Source organism: Macrotis lagotis, chromosome X, assembly GCF_037893015.1.
Source record: "Macrotis lagotis isolate mMagLag1 chromosome X, bilby.v1.9.chrom.fasta, whole genome shotgun sequence".
NCBI lineage: Eukaryota > Metazoa > Chordata > Mammalia > Peramelemorphia > Peramelidae > Macrotis > Macrotis lagotis.
The window spans coordinates 19,161,293-19,176,733 of NC_133666.1; positions in this window are offsets into that span (position 1 = coordinate 19,161,293).

Consider the following 15,441-nt stretch of genomic DNA (forward strand, 5'->3'; position numbering starts at 1 on the left):
CATCAAACTGAAGCGATTTGTCTAAGGTTGCCCAGGTAAGTATCAGGTGGCATTTGAGCCCTGGTACTTTCACTCAAGAGCCAGTAATCATTTTTATGTCACAGTTGTTAGTTGTGCAATCCCAGGAGGGGTTTTTTTAATGGTTGTGAAGTACAGAATGTCTATACGTGGAAATTATAGGCACATGATTATAGTAACAGGCAACATGCTTGAGCCATAAGAAGATATGAGGGTAATAACTTCCTTTCAGGTGAACAAGCTGTAAATTTCCACTTCCCCTTTGAAAGGAGCAAATAGACTACTATTATCGTAAGCTTCAATTTCCTTGACAAAATCACATATTAAAATAGGTTGAAGGAAATGGGCATGCTTCATTTGGACAAGAGAAGACTCACAGGGAATGTGACCATTCTCTTTGAATATTGGAACAGCTGTCAACTGAAAGAAAGATCAGTGATTTTCCTGCTTGGCCTCAGAGAGCAGAATTGAGAAGAACAGAATTGAGAAGAGGAGATGAAAGTTATTGAGTGAGCAGGCTTCTGTGCTATATATGGGACAAAAATGATAGCAGCAAAGTTATAAAGCTGTTTCAAAGTGGAATGAGTAGATTTGGGAGATAGTGGGGTCTCTTTCTCTGGGGATCGAGTAGGAGGACCATTTACCAGAGAATGTCTCTAAAATATTCCTATGCAGGCACATATTAGTTTGGCTCAGAAGGCTTCCATCTCCCCAGCTCTGAGATTCGAACCTGTGTAGTATAAGAGAAATCAGTAATCTCCTATTATATGATATTGTATGATATGCTATGACATGATATGATAACGTTATATTATATCATATCATATCATATATCATTTAGTAGGCAGCTAGATGGCATAGTGACTAGAGCATTGAACTTGGAATAAGAAAGTTCTAGGTTCAAATCATCTCAGATACTAAGTAACTAGGTGATCCTGGGCAAGTCACTTTCTCTGCTCTGAGCTTCACTTTCCTCATATTGTAAGGATCAAATGACACATATGTAAAATCAGGGGCAGGTCAACTCCAGCAGGCTGATTGTTCAGTTTTTTTAGGATGGGCATTTATAACTTAGAAATCAACAAACACTACAAATCAGGGCTTAATTTGGTATTTGTTGATCTAAAATTAAGAAAATTGATAGAGAACTAGGTACAATACAGATGGGTCACTCAATAAACATTTATTAAGTGTCTACTATATACCAGACTCTGTCCTAAGTCCTTGAGCTACAAAAATGGACAAAAGACAGTCTCTGACCTCAGGGAGCTCACAATCTTAATTGTAAATTCAATGTGTGTCTTGTATCCAGCTTTTGAAGCGAAAGTCAGTTGTTAAACATTTCCAGCACACAGCTGTGAGTGCTTTGGAAACATCAATTACTACCTATTGTTATTTTTACCCTCACTGGACAGAAGAAATAACTTGTGTTCTAACAACTCTGCTTCTTCTAGGGAGAATGATCTGGAGATACTAATTTTTCAGAAATGAGAAGGAATGGAGAAGAGAGGAGAGGAGGAAGGGGGGAGAGAGAGAGAAAGAAAAAAGGAAAGGATACACACACATACATAGATATGTTGCAAGTCACATGCACACTCACATATATATTACATAGCACACACACACACATATATATCACAGATCAAATACATAAACGCAAATATATTATAAATAACACAACACACATATATTACAAACTATACATATAAACACATATGTGTATGTCACAAACCACATGTGCATATATCACAGATCACATACATCAACACATGTATATTATAAATAACATAACATATATGTATTACAAACTACACACAAACACATATATGCATGTTACAAACCACATGCACATATATTGCAAACCATACACATATATGAGTTACAAACCGCATATATGTATGACTTTCTATGTTTTATACAAACATATATGTATATGGACCTATTTACATATGTATATTTGTATTATAAAGCCATGGCAACAACAGAAAAATGTAGAAGGATAAAAGAAAGGCTTGACACTTTTTCTGCCTCTTTCAGTTTCTCTTATGGAAAGTCAAACAAGCATATACACTCTACTCCAAACCAAGCTTTTTAGAAACAATTTTATTCTAAGTTTGAATTCTATTTACTTGAAGGAGACCAGGAGGCACTGAAGTGAATATAGTTCTGCATCTGGAGGCCGATTTTCTTATAGCATTGATTTAAGTACTGTCACCATTTGGGGGGTTCTCTACATCAATGGTGTCAAACTTATAGAAATGGAGGCTGATAAACCATACATAGGGGCAGCTGAGTGGCCCAATGGAGAGAGTACCTAAGCTGGATTCAGGAAGACTCATCTTTCTGAGTTCAAATCTGACCTCAAACACTTACTAACTGTGTGACCCAAAACTGTATACCACAGTTTTCTCATTTGTCAAATGATTTGGAGAAGGAAATGTCAAACCATTCCAGTATTTTTGCCAAGAAAACCCCCAATAAGGGTCATGAAAAGTCAGATACAACTGAAAAATAAGATCAGGTCTTCTTTCCCTGTACAGGAAGAAATGACTAAAATGACTGTTAAGGTTTTTCATTATAACACCTTCCAGCCTTCTTGACCTCAATTACCCTCCCCACCCCAATTCTCCATCCCTTCAAATTATATCAAACTTTCTCTGCTCCACTTAGGATTGTTGCATTCAGAGAGGTCTGGGGTCTAATAATTCCAGACATGTGCATTTACTCCACCCTTGTTTATCCTTCCATATTTAAACCCATCCTATCTTCCCTAGCTACTTGGGGCTGCTTGGATCTGACCCTGGCACAGACCTGGTCACTCCACATGTGTTCTGTCATCCTCATGATGAGGGAATGGTAAGGCATTGTCTGGGCTCCTATAGCCATGGTATCCTTTGTCCAAATTGGCATGCGTGCTACTAATCAACCCCTTAGAACAAGTGAGTGTGGGCTTCTCTCTCTGTTCTTTGAAATCTCAGATGGTACTGCTTCTTTTCTCTGCCCTCTCCAATTCATCCTCCACCAAGTTGTCAAATTGATATTTCTAAAATACAACTCTGACTTTGTCAGCCCTTTCCTCAGGATGATCCAATGGGTTCTCATTGCGTCAAGCATCATATACATACTTCTCTTTTCAGCAGCTTTATGATTTGGCTCTGCTTTATCTTTCTACACATTAGCTATGCCTTCCCAAACTCCTGGTGTCTCTGTCTGTCTGTCTGTCTGTCTGTCTGTCTCTCTCTCTCTCTCTCTCTCTCTCTCACTATCATGTACTCTCCTCTATTCTCCAATCCAATCAAAGCACTATCTCCTGCAAAAGATCTTTCCTCATTTTCTCCAGTTACTAGCTCTCCAGTAGAATGAAACTCCTCATGGGCAGGGACATTCTCCTTGTTGTCTGTGTATCTCCAGTGTCCATCACAATATCTGGCAGATAGTAGGCAATCAACAAATGCTTATTGGATGACATCAGGAGGGGTCAAGAGTTGGTGCAGGGTTAGTTAGACTTGAGGAAGAATATCGAGAATAACACAGTCAAGAGGTCCCTGCTGGGAGTCCATGCCTCAAGACAGAGAGAGTCTGGTATCTATGAGTCTTAAGGGTTAAATTGCTAATCCAAAGTATTGGGTCACATGAAAGAACAAAGGTGAACATTCTAAATCAGAACTTGGTTTACTTATTTTTTTGGTTGTCTAACCTCAAAAAATTATGGGGAAAATTTTAATATTGTAGATTAAACTTAAAAGAATTCCCTGTGTGTCTTTTTTCCCCAGAGAGCTAAATATTAACCAGCATACCTCTGGTTAGATGACCTGTGAGGTGTTTTCCAACTCAGTTTCATGACCCTATGATCCTACTATGGATCCTAATAAGTTCAAAGGGTCCAAGATCTGGAACAGGGATCATGTAATTCAACAACTCACTTTCCAAAAAAGGACACTGAATTAGGAACTTGGTCAAGTGGTAATCACCAACAGTGGAATTTGAACTCAGGTCTTCTGACTATATGGCCAGTGCTGTGTGTCATACTGTTCTTGTCCCTTGCCTATATATTTGTTCATGCAAGGTTGGCTTTATATGATCCTATTATTTGTTGAGGCACTGGGGAGCTCTACTAGCAACACTCTTCTAGAAGTCTTCCTCCCATTAAATGACAAGATACTCGAAATTCCACCATTAGAGATTCAGTTCTTAGGGTCTTCTCTTTTCTGGAGTTCTTTCATTTATCTGAAGATAACTTCTGGTTATTAGCATAAAAGGCAAAGCAGCTTTCATTGATAGCCTTTGGTTGAAGGAAGGAGTGGATCCAAGTGCTGGAAATACAAATAAATCAAAAGGGGAAATAATCACTGTTTTCAGGAAATTCACTTGCTAACAGGGATAGACAGGAGAGTCAGCTGCAGTGCAGATGGTAGGGTCTATTGATTCTTAGATTGTATCTAGCAAGCAGATAGTAATGCATCTTTAATGTCATTTTCATTGATAAATTCACATCAATTTCTGATATTGAACCATTTGACAATGATAAGGACAAGACTGAAAACATTTTTCTCAGGTTTTTAGTAACTTTTGCTACTGAGGAAGCAGGAGATGAAGAACGAGCATAGGTGGTTGCTAAGTCATATCTATACAAAGATTTGCTTCCCTAGATGATGGGGAGTCAGGTTGAATGCATAACCTCATATCCAGGGCCTTACTTTCCTATGGATGGCATCTCCTAAGTAGATAGAGATAATGTTGACAGGGATGGCAGTGTCCTTCTCTGTGAGATTAATCTCCTTGATGATGCCTGTGGGACCTCAGTCTGGACATGGGATCAGTGACTTTAGAAGCATTTCTCTTCCCAGGACTTTTATACATTATTAATTTGTTAGATCTCTTTGGAAGTGGGGAATCGGAGTTAAAGATAAAATCACATAACTTAAGAAAAACACATTCTCTCCACTATATAAATCTCTTTTTCTTCACATAGAAAAAATAAAATTGAACTAGATTATATATTACAGCTTTAATATATGATTGAAGGTCACTTCTTTAAATCTGAGATCATACAGAAGACAAATCTAACCTCAGACAAAGGCAAAATTATACTTTGGTCTAGATGTTAAACATTTTAATATTACAAAGACCTAGATTTTGATCAAACTAGACCCTGCTTTAACCAATGCAAATCAGAGTCCTTATGACTCTTAGTAAACTTCAGAAATTTCCATAGCCCAAGAAACTCATCACCAGGTGGTTAAACCTCTGGTGATGGGCCTTTCCACCCTATCTAGGTCAATCTTTGGAGGACACACAAGGAATTCATTGCTTTAAAGAAGACAAGTAAAATCTTCATACCCATTAACTCAAATATTTCATTACCAGGAGGAGAGTCAAAGGTAAAATGTAAAAGGTTCCATATACACCCATGTAATCATAGCTGTTTTTGTAGTGTCAAGGAACTGGAGAAAAAAAAAGCAGATACCCACTGATGGGGGGGAAGGTCTGAACAAATTGGAATGTGTGATAATACTGGGATATTACTATGCCACATAAATATGAAGATTTCGATGCAGAATAGAAAGACTTAGATGAACAAAAACAATATGAGCACAATAATGTCAATGGAAGGAACACAGTAACCAAAAAGGAAACTGAATGTTGTGTTATTATAGGGACCAAGATTGGTCCCAAATAAAAGATAAGAAAATATCCCTCCCCTCTTTCGTTGTAGAAGTGAGGGACTATTGGTGTGAAACATTGCATATATTGTCATATTTGGCTGACCAGCTTTGCTAACTTGTATTTTTCCCTTCTCTTTTTCTTTAAATTCGTTGTTCAAGGGATGACTCTTTTGGTGGGGAGAAGGGGAGTGAGAGATATGAAAATCAATCATCAAGCAAGCATTAAAGTACTCACTATGTCAAGCACTAGAAAGTATGAGGATGGGACACTTATGCATGAGGAACAAGTAAGGCGGTATGACCGGATAAGAGTATATACATAATAAGAAGATTGGAAATGTAGGAAGGGACTAAATTGGAAAAAAATTAAAAGTCAAAAAGAACTTTTAATATTTAATCCTATGAGTAATAGGGAACCACTGAAGTTGATGGATTGGGGTGGGGGGAAGAAGTGAAAGGAAGATAATGGTAAAAAATATCAAATCATTATACAAAATAAAGAAAAACAAAGTTGATATAAATAAAAAGCAGAACTACCTCCACCCCACAATGAGATACTGGAGTACTATACTGGAGATGATGAAAAAGAGAGGGAAAACTCTTGAGATTGGGACCTTCAAGTACCATTCATGAAATGGTACTTGATTTAAGATGTAATGTTGTTGGCATCAGAAATTAATTGGATTTTGAGAAAATGAAAGACCTCTCATGAAGCCAAGTTTATGTTTTCGTCAGATTTCAAGATGTAAGATAAACAGTTGTTTTGTTTTTCCCAGTAGTTAAATAGAAAACTGATCCGTTTTTCCCAAGCCATCCTCCAAGCATGTCTGCCACGAACTTTTGGCTTCAGGGATTTGCCAGGAGGCACCTCTTGGCCCAAACAGATAGTTTTAGACAAGTTGCTCCTTTGCAATGACAGCTCACTGAGGCACCGATTTGGGAGGGGGTGTCATACGGTGCCACAGCAGAAAACTGTCATGGCAGGATATACTTCCTGCCTCCAGTGTGAGACGCCTTCAACAAACATATGGAGATAGGAGCAGTATTGGAAGGTGTTATCTCTACCATTTATTCTGGAGTTCCTCCAACATATAGGAACCCTTGGCAAACCATAGGTCCTTTGAAGCAACTGAGTAGGTGGGCATGCTACATCACAGTGAGCCCCCAAATTGTCTTGGCAATGATCCACCCTTGCAGGAGAATAGCCCATGATGTAATCCTTTAATGTCTAAGAGTTGTCACTCAAATTAGAGTTTTTAGTGGAATGCCCCAGGGGTATTCATTCTAGAAACTGTACAGTAAGACTGTTTATATCAATAATTTGAATAAAGGTGTAAAGGTTATACAGATTTACAGATGATGCATAACTTAGAAAGATTAGTAAATCCATATGCAAAAAAAAAACCCTCAAGAGAGTGGCCTTAGTTTCCCCAACTGTTAAAAGAGGAGGATGAATGAGATAACCTCTAAGGAGATTTATTTTTACTCTAAATCTATCATCCATGTCACAGACAGACTGGTTCATGCTCATCTAAGTTAATTTTGATCCATCAGTGACTACTTTGGGGAGGTAGTCACTTAGCCAGATGCAAAGCCCTCTAACTATAGTGTTATGTAGACTATTTCTCCATCTTGTTCATTTGCCCTACGATAGAGTTCATTGGACCATACTTCGTAAACTCTACTCTCTTTCCCTTTTTTTTGAAAAATTGAACAACTATTGTCTCTCTTTAGTTCTGGGCCACTTCTTGATTTCTGCACAGCTTTCGATGAACATTGATTCAACTACCATAAGTACCATTTTTGTTGTCTTTTTTTCAGTACTATAGAATGTAATTTGCCTGTAGCTGGTGACTTGAACTTTCTAAGGGCAGTTAGATGCTCTCTCATTATCTCCTCATTTGAGTTTCTGATCCATGGTTACAAGTGCTGGTATATATTTTAAAGTCTGAATTTCATTCTATTTGGAAGCCATAGCAGGAACAAAAATAAAAGCTGAATAGATTTCTCATTTCGCTATTGTCCATTCTATCTACTCTAAATGGCATTGGTTATATCCCTCTTTGTATACTTATCTTGCTTCCAACAGACATTAAAGATCTGTAATTTTGTTGGTTGAGTACTAATGCTGTTTATAACCCATTTATAATTTAGTAGGCAAAGTTTCTAGAAATGTTTGCATCTCAGAGAGATTATAATTAGTTTATGGTTACACAGCTCTGTCAGATGCAGGATTTGAGTCCGTGTCTAATCTACCCTCTAGTCATATTTGTGAAAGGTATCTTATCTGATTCTCTTCTACTTTTTATGATATGACCTTTAATATTCAAGCCATATATTCATTTTTATTTTATTGTAGTAAATAGTATGAGACATTGGTCTATACCTAATTTCTGCCAGATTGTTTTCCAATTTTCAGAGAAATTCTTGTCAAATAGAGAGTATGCCTCTGGATAATTTATGTTTTGGGGTTTATTGAATATTGGATGATTGAGATCATTTGTGTCTTATTTTTCTTTGCTAGTTTGTTTCATTAATGGACTTTTTTCTTTTTATCCATCATCAAATAGTTTTATGATTACTTCTTTATAAGATAATTTGAGATCAGGAAATGCTATACCCCTTTATTCCTGTTTTTCCCTGAGTCCCTAAATATTCTAAGTCTTTTCTTACTCATAATAGATTTTATTATTTTATCTATGCCTATAAAATATCCCCCTTGATAATATGATAGAACATTAAACATGTAAATTGGTTTCTGTGGCATTGCCATTTTCACATTAGCAAAATCCAACTATGAGTATTGACTAACCCTTCAATTATTTAATTCTTTCTTGATTAGTTTAAGAAGTTTCACAATTGTATTAATACAGGTCTTGAAAATGCCTTCATTGATTGCTTCCATAGAGTTCATGAATTTTGTAGTAACTTATCTTTCATTATTTCTTCCTGGATCTTTCTATTGTCATCTAGAAATGCTGCTGGTTTTTTATAAGTTTATATTGTGTCCAGTTACTTTATTGAAATTATTCTCTCAATTTCTTTCTGATTCTATAGGATTTCCTGAGTAAGCAATCATGAAATCAGAGACTATTTTGTTTAGTATTTGGCTTATTTTTATAGCCTAAATTTATTTTTTAATCTTAAAACTATTATTAGCTTTTTCAGTATTTGGGGGCAGCTAGGTGGTGTAGTGATGGAGTGCTATGCCAAGAGCCAGAAAGACGAATTTTTCTGAGTTCAAATCTGGCCTCAGACACTTAATATCTGCATATGCCCCTAAGCAAATCACTTAACCCTATTTGCCTCTGTTTTCCCATCTGTAAAATGAGCTAGAGAAGGAAATGGCAAAACACTCCAGCATCTTTGTCAAGAAAACCCCAAATAGAGTCACAAAGAGTTGGGCACAAATGAGGTGACTCAACAACAACAAACCACTTTCAAAATTATATCAAATAATGAAGGGGAAAGAAAATATCTTAACTTACCTATAAATTTATTGGGAAGATGTCTACTGTTTCCTCATTGAATATAATGCTAACCTTAGGGGTTTTTTTTTAGATGATTTTTATTATTTAAAAAAAAATGTCCCATCTATGTTTTCTTGGTCTTTAGAATAACTTTTCTACACTGGCTTTTTCTGTACCATTTCTAAGACCATGTGATTTTCTTTTCCTATAATTGTATTCATTGTTTTAGTATGGCACATTCTTTATGAAAGCCCATTGTTGCTATGTGATCCCAATTTCCTTTTACATATGTTCACTAGACATTCTTTTAATGATATATTCTAGAATTTTTCAAGGAATTGAAGTCAAGATCATGGGCTAATATTTTTCAAATTCCATTCTCTTTCCTTTTTGGGAGGGGAAGAATCTAGAGAATATTTGCCCTTTTGCATTCTTCATAAGGAAATACCACTGACCATGACTTGATAATCACATCTACAAGATTTTTCAGTACCCAGAAGATAGAGGTCATCTGGGCTTAGACACCTGAATTCAACAAGACCAGGTATTCCATTACTTTTTTCAGAATCATAGAATTTAAGAACTGAAAAGGACCTCAGTGACCACAGAGTCAAACTAATAAACAAAGGAAATCCCACTATCACATACTGGAAAAGTAGTCAGCCAGTTTCTGCTTGATGACCTCCAAAAAGAAGGAACTCATAGCCTCTTTTTTCCAATTTTTGAAATGTATTTTCTTTAATATTTCCCAATTCAGGTAAAACTGTTGGTCTATGCCTAATTTCTGCCAAGATGCTTTTTAGATTTGGCAGCAATTTTTGGCAAATGATGAGTTCTTAACCCTAAAGCTTAGCTCTTTAGATTTATCAAACACTAGATTTGTATGGTCATACTAATATATATATTGCATATTTTACCTATCTCTATCTCTTGGCTGCTACCAGATAGTTAGATTTGATGATTACCACTTTGTAATGTAATTTGAAATCTGGTGCAGCTAGGCTACCTTCCTTCACATTTTTTTCTCATGAATTCCTTTGATATTCTTGACCATTTGTTCTTCTAGATAAATTTTATTTTATTTTTGTTAGGTTTTTTCCAAGGCAAATGGAATTAAGTGACTTGCCCAAGGCCACACAGCTAGGTAATTATGAAATGTCTGAGGCCGGATTTGAACTCAGGTTCTCCTGTTTCCAGGGCTGGTGCTCTATCCAATGTGCCACCTAACCGCCCCAATTTTGTTATTTTTTTTTTAGCTCTATATAATTATTTGGTAGTTTGAGTGGCATGACAATGAGTAAGCAAATTAACTTGGGTAGAATTGTCAGGTTTATTATATTTGCCCATCCTAACCACAATCAATTGATATTTCTCAAGTTCTTTAGATATCTTTATTTGCATAAAAATATATATATTGTAATTATACAAATATAGTCCCTGGTCTTGTCTTAGTAGGTAGGCTCCCAAGTATTCTCTATTGTCTGTCATTTTTGTAATTAATATCTCTGTCTATCTCTTACTGTTTGGTTCTATTGATAGGATATAGAAATACTGATTGATTTTATATACTGAAACTTTGTTAAAGTTCTTGATTGTTTCAGCTAGTTTTCTAGAGAAGTCTATAGAGTTTTCTAAGTATATCATCATATTATCACTTAGATCATGGGGTTTTCTGGCACATAATTGAGCAAAATAACTCCTAACAATTGCTTTAATATCAGCTTCTTTGATGGTGCTTTAACCCTTTTTTGATATTAGGAATTTTGTTTTCTTCTTTTTTATGTAAAATTAGCCAACAATTTATTTTATTTCCCCCATCTATAGAACCATCTGCTAGCTTTGCTTTGATTTGTTTTAAGTTGGTCAATGGTTTTCTTATTTTTAATTTGATTAATCCCTTTTTTTTTTTATCTTCAGAATTTCCATTTTGGAGCTTAACTGGGGATTTTTAATTTTTCTTTTTCTAGACTTTTTTCTTCCTCTATTTTATTGATCAATGCATTTAGACATAAATTTTGCCTTATCTAATGCTTTGGCTGTATCCAACAAATTTTGTAATGCTATCTCCTGTTGCCCTCTTTAATGAAATTATTGATCATTTGTGTGATTTGTTCATTGACCCACTCATTCTTTGGGATTAGACTATTTAGTTTCCAATTAATTTTTTATCTGTGCTTCTATAGCCCTTTATTAAACATAATTTTTATTGCATTGTTGTCTGAAAAGGGTGAATTTATTTATTTATTTTTATTTTTCTATATTTGGTTATAATTATAGGCCCTAATATATGGTCAATATTTTTACAGATACCTTGTACAGCTGAGAAAGAGATATTCTTTTTTTATTTCCCTTTAGCTTTCTACAGAGGTCTATCATATCTAACTTTTTAAATATTCTACATATTTCCTTGATTTCTTATTTATTTTATGGTTAGGTTTATCTAGCTCCAAGGGGGAAAAGTTAATGTTCCACACTAGTACAGTTTGTTTTATTTTGTTTTGATTTTTTAGGATTTTGCAAGGCAATGGGGTTAAGTGGCTTGCCCAAGGCCACACAGCTAGGTCATTATTAAGTATCTGAGGCCGGATTTGAACTCAGGGACTCCTGACTCCAGTACCTGTGCTCTATCCACTGCACCACCTAGCCACCCCTTTAGTACAGTTTTACTGTAGATTTGCTCCAGTAATGAATTTAACTTTCCCTTTAATAAGTTGAATGCTGGGCAGCTAGATGGAGCAGTGGATAGAGCACAGGTACTGGAGTCAGGAGTCCCTGAGTTCAAATCCGGCCTCAGATACTTAATAATGACCTAGCTGTGTGGCCTTGGGCAAGCCACTTAACCCCATTGCCTTGCATAAAAAAACAAATAAAAAAGAAGTTGAATGCTCTACCATGTGGGGTCTGTCTGTGTGTGTGTGTGTGTGTGTGTGTGTGTGTGTATTTGGTATATATGCATATTAAAAAGGATAAGCTGAGAAAGTACATTTTGTTTAAAAGTGTTTTTTTTAACAAAATGTACTCTGCTTAGTCTTTTTAATTGGGTCTATTTTTTGCTTTTCCTTCATCTGATATCATGATTGTTACTCCTCCTTTTTTATCAGTTGAAGAAGCATTATAGATTCTACTCCAGTCCCTCATTTCAACTCGGTGTGTGTCCCTCTGTTTCAAGTGTATTTTTTTGTAAACAACATATTGTTTAATTCATCCTTGTAATCCATTCTACTGTCTACTTATCTTTTATGGCATCCCATTCACACTCACAGTTATGATTGGAAACTAATAGAATCTCAAGGAAAACTATTTTACTTTTAAATGACTATAATTATTAAAATCTTAAAAACCATCAAACCTAATTTTACAATTCCCACACATTGTTCTTGGTCCTTCCCTCTGGGACCAAACAGAAAATACCCAACATTTCATCCAGATGACAACCCTTCAAATGCTTAAATGCAGCTTGTATGTTTTCCCAAGTCTCCTTTTCTCCGGGCTAAACATATCCAATTTCTTCAATTAATCCTAATATGTCCCTTTACCATCCTGGGTCCCCTCTTTTGGATACTCTCCAGTTTATTACTGTCCTTCACTAACTTTCATACCCTACCTTGAACACATGTTCTAATGTGCTCTGACAAGATCAGAGTAGAATGAAACTATCACTACCCTATTCCTTGAACCTATGACTCTCTTGAAGCAATCCAAAATTGTGTTACTTTCTAGAGGGACGGACACTACACATTGCAGTGCCATATTCATATTCAGCTTACAGTATCCTAATACCTTCAAATCTCTTTGAGAAAAATCCCTGTCTATCCAAATTTTTCCATTCTATATTTGTTCAACTGATAATTTGCATCCAATGTGCGAGCCTTTACATTTATCCATCTTAGATTTCACCTTATTAGATTAGTCCAATGCACTAGCCTGTCAAGATAAGACTTTGGATTCTGATCGCTATCTACTGTGTTAGCTATTGCTCCTAGATTTATGACAAATTTATGCAAATTTGATATAAATGGAAGCTATGTCTTTATCTAAGTCCTTGACAAAAAAATGTTAAAGACCACAGAGCCAAAGGGATATGCCTTTGTTGTTGCCATGTTGATACTGAACCAATTTTCCAGATTATATGGCATGAAGAGATTGTCCCCCAAGAATTCAAGGATGTCTCTGTTGTCCATCTCTATAAAGGTAAAGGAAATAGATTATCCTGTGACAATCACAGGGGTTTTCCTCTGGTAAAATTCTTTCCATAGTCCTTCTCAATAGGCTTCACCTGGAACTTGGTCACCTTCCTGAGAGCCAGTGTAGCTTCATAAAGGGTAGAGGAACAGTATATATGGTATTTGCTGCCCAACAACTCTAGAAAAATGCCAGGAACAGAACAGAGGTCCGTATACAACATTTGTAGATCTGAACAAGATCTTTGATACTGTCAATCTTGAGGATTTATGGAAAGCTATTTCAAAATTTGTTTGCTTGCAGAAGTTCATCAGCATTGTACGTCAATTTCATGATGGCGTGCATGTGCGGGTTCTGGATAGTGGATGATGCTCTTGAGATTTCCCAATCACCAATGGTGTAAGACAAGGATGTGTCCTTGCTCCCATACTTTTTATCATGATGTTTTCATCCATGTTATCAGATGCCTTCAATAAGGATGGGCATGTTCTCAAGGTCAGCTACCACTCTGATGACAAATTCTTCAACCTGAAAAGACTACAAGCTAGCATCAAAGTGGAGGGAGCATTGGTTCATGATCTTCTGTTTGCAGATGATTTTATGTTCAATGCAGCCTCTGAAACTGAGATGGAAAAAAGTATGAATCGATTCCTCTGCTGCTTGTGCAAAATTTGGTCTAACAATGAACACCAAGAAACCCAGATTCTCCATCAGTCAGCACCACCCCATCCATATGTGGAACCATCAATTACAGCAAACGGAGAAGTTTTGAGTATTGTGGGCAAATTCACTTACCTTGGCAGTGTCCTTTCCAAGCAGGTACACATTGACAATGTGGTTGACACACACACATTGACAGAGCTAGCTCAGTATTTGGGAGACTCCAAAGAAAAGTATGAGAGAAAAGAGGTATTTGACTACCAAACTGAAGGCCTATGGAGCCATTGTGCCGACCCCATGGCTGTATGCCTGTGAAACCTAGACAGTCTACCGGTGCCATGTCAGGAAACTGAATCACTTCTATTTAAATTGTCTTAGGAAGATTCTGAAAATCACCTGGAAGGGGAAGATACCAGATACTCAGGTCCTTTCTCGAGCTAAACTGCCTGGCATTCCAACATTACTACAGAGAGTGCAACTACAATGGACTGGATACATTGTTAGAATGCTAGACATGTGCTTGCCAAAAAAAAAAACATTTTATGGAGAACTCACACAGGGCAAATGCTCACAAGGAGATCAGAAGAAGCAGTACTGAGGACATCTCATTGAAGGTCTCATTGAAGAACTTTAGAATTGATTGTACAGCATGGTAGATACTGGCACAGGACTGCTCAGCATGGCATGCCCTCATCTGCGAGGGTGCTACACTATATGAGGAAGGCACAATGGAAGCAGCTCAAAGGAAGCATGACATCTATAAGTTTAAAGGACCCACTCCAGGTATTTACATGGACTATTTGTGCACAACCTGTGGTAGAGCATTCTTTTTTTCAGGCATTGTTTTTTTGCAAGGCAAGAGGTTAAGTGACTTGGCCAAGGTCACACAGCTAGGTAATTAGTAACTATCTGAGGCCAAAGTTAAACTCAGGACCTCCTGACTCCAGGGCCAGTGCTTTTTTTCAGTGCGCCACCTAGCTGCCCCTTGTGCTAGAGAATTCTGAGCTCATATTAGTCTGACCAACCAGGACCAAACAGCCTCTGGCTCCAATCTCCTACTTCCCTTCCTGGCAGGAACCAGAATCTCCCTCCGAGAGGGATGGGGGGAGGAGATGCTAGAGACATATCTATTCTGCCTATCTATAACTCAAGCAATAACTCAGACAATGACTCAGTAATTTGTCTCAAACACATTTTGGTCTTCTTTAATAACAAAGGACAAGAACCAACCAACTGAACCACTGATAACTGCTATTTGAGTCTAGCCATTCAATCAGTTCTGAATCCATAGGATTAGATTATCTTTGAATCCATCTCTCCATCTTCTCAACTAAAAATTTTGACATACTTTATAACAATATTCACTAAAATCTAGTTCAATTAGATTTATAGCATTTGTGTCACTTACCAGTTTAATAATTCTATCAAAAAAGGAAATGAGTTGA